Source organism: Octopus bimaculoides, chromosome 19, assembly GCF_001194135.2.
Source record: "Octopus bimaculoides isolate UCB-OBI-ISO-001 chromosome 19, ASM119413v2, whole genome shotgun sequence".
NCBI classification, from domain to species: Eukaryota; Metazoa; Mollusca; class Cephalopoda; order Octopoda; family Octopodidae; genus Octopus; species Octopus bimaculoides.
This window is the reverse complement of record NC_068999.1, coordinates 11,574,600-11,576,793: the sequence shown is the minus strand read 5'-3', so window position 1 is coordinate 11,576,793 and position 2,194 is coordinate 11,574,600. Positions and strand designations below refer to the sequence as shown.

Genomic DNA, 2,194 nt, shown 5'->3' with positions numbered 1-2,194 from the left:
ATATATATATATATATATATATAAATATATCTATATATATATATATATGTATGTATGTATGTATATATATATATATGTGTGTGCATGTATGCTTGTGAAGGCGCATGGCTCAGTGGTTGGAGCAGCGTGTTTACGATCGTAAGGTTGTGAGTTCGAATCCCGGACCGGGCTGCGTGTTGTGTTCTTGGGAGTGACTGTGTGGTAAGTAGCTTGCCTCCTAAGCACATGGTTTCGGGCTTTAGTCCACTGCGAATCACCTTGGACAAGTATCTTCTGCTATAGACTCAGGTAGACGGAAACCGAAATAGGTAATTAGATAAACCGAGGTTTATATTTATTTAAGAAAATAATAAAAAAGAAATTAATATATTAATAATTATATTTGTTAATTGCAAAAAATGGACATAATCTCTGACAGCTGTTTCGATTCAGACTTTAAAGATTTTAATTAAAATAATTAAATCATTATAAAATGGAGTCTCGTCGGATATAGAAGAAAAGTTATACCATTACATTTTTATGTTTTAAGTGTACGGAACTTTTGAGCTGACTATAGTTTTGGGATACATTTGGTATCGACCTTATAAAGGGTGGGGAGAGTGTATATTTAGAAAGAAAGTAAATATATAATATACTCTGAGTAATCATTAAAGAGTGTAGGCATAAATAAAAAATAGTAATCAGCCATGTTTTTAAGTATCATATTAATATTGAGATAAATGTGGTTATAAATATTTACGTAAGAAGCGTGTATAAATTCGTAAGTAAAAATAAGAAATGGATAAAGTTATAGATATATTTATATATATTTGAATGCATATATAAATATAAACACATTCCAATATTTATATATTTGCAAAAATAAAAATAATAGACATGCAAAGTATCGGATATTGCATATGTACTTATATATATTTACACCCACACTTAATAAATATATTTAAATATCTGCACAGAAATCACATGCAGAAAAATTGTATAAATATGTAATTGTGTAGGTAATATGAAACTACTTAAATTCATACACAAAATATTACTCATGTTCAAATAGAGGTCAATAAAAATACAATAGTAGATCAAACAAATAAAAATGTATTTTTTTATATGTATTTATTTTGGTAAGAAATAACTGACACTCCTCAATCTATTTTGTATTAATCAAGTTAGTTAAAGAGAGTCTATTGGTCATATATTTTAAGAATAAGTAGCGATTCATTCTTTTGGGGAATCTTTAACGGTAATGTAAAATAGATTAAAGAAAGAAAGAAAGAAAGTAACAAGATAAAAGAACGGAGTTAATACGTTATATGTATAAGTGAGCAAGGAAAACTCTCTTATATCAAAGAAAAAATATTTATATTTTTTTCTTATTTTAGGGAATAAAATGCTTATGTGTGCGCAATAAGTAGATCAAGGGGAGGTAACTGTGGATAGTTAAAATTTATTTAAAAATTATAGAAAAAATATAGAAAAAATGAAAATAGATAAGAATATATATATATATATATATATTTACATAAAGGTTTGAATAATAAATATATATATATATATTAGTTTAATAAATAAATAACATAGTTGGGTAAAGAATTGTAAGGTAATGTAATACATGGCGGGTGGGGTGGGGGGCTTAAGTATCAATAGTAAGTCTAGGAGAAGGAGAAAAAAGTGTGCAAATTAATATTAATTATGCTAATAAATAATGGGGGAATACAAATTGGCAATATTAAATTAAATGAATAATTACTACTGTTAGGAAATTAGGAAAAAAAGGTATTAGAAAAAAATTGGAAAATATATATAGAACAGTACACTCATATTATTCATATTTGACGGATACTTGTCCCCATCTTGGTTGTTGCTAACACAACGTTTCAACTGATACACCTTCCAGACTTCATCAGGTGTCTTGGGGAAATTTCGATCCTGGGGTCTCATTCCTAAAGTAATTTTCGATGTTGTTGTTGTTGTTATTATTATTATTATTATTATTATTATTCAGGTCATTGGCTGGAATCGAACTCGAAATCTTGGGGTTAGTAGCCCGCGCTTATAACCACTACACCATATGCCCCAAGATTCCGAGTTCGATTGCAGGCAGTGACCTGAATAATATTATTATTATTATTATTATTATTATTATTAATAATAATAATAATAATAATAATAATAATAATAATAATAATAATAATAATAA

The 2,194-nt window shown here is 27.2% G+C and overlaps 1 protein-coding gene across 1 annotated transcript in view; it reads right to left on the bottom strand.

Annotated features, from left to right (window-relative positions):
• LOC128250156 (probable serine/threonine-protein kinase clkA) overlaps window positions 1-2,194 on the bottom strand; it is a gene marked incomplete at its 3' end in the record, with an annotated part of 265,160 nt that overhangs the window by 92,707 nt on the left and 170,259 nt on the right. The gene's annotated exons all lie outside the window — the stretch shown is intronic.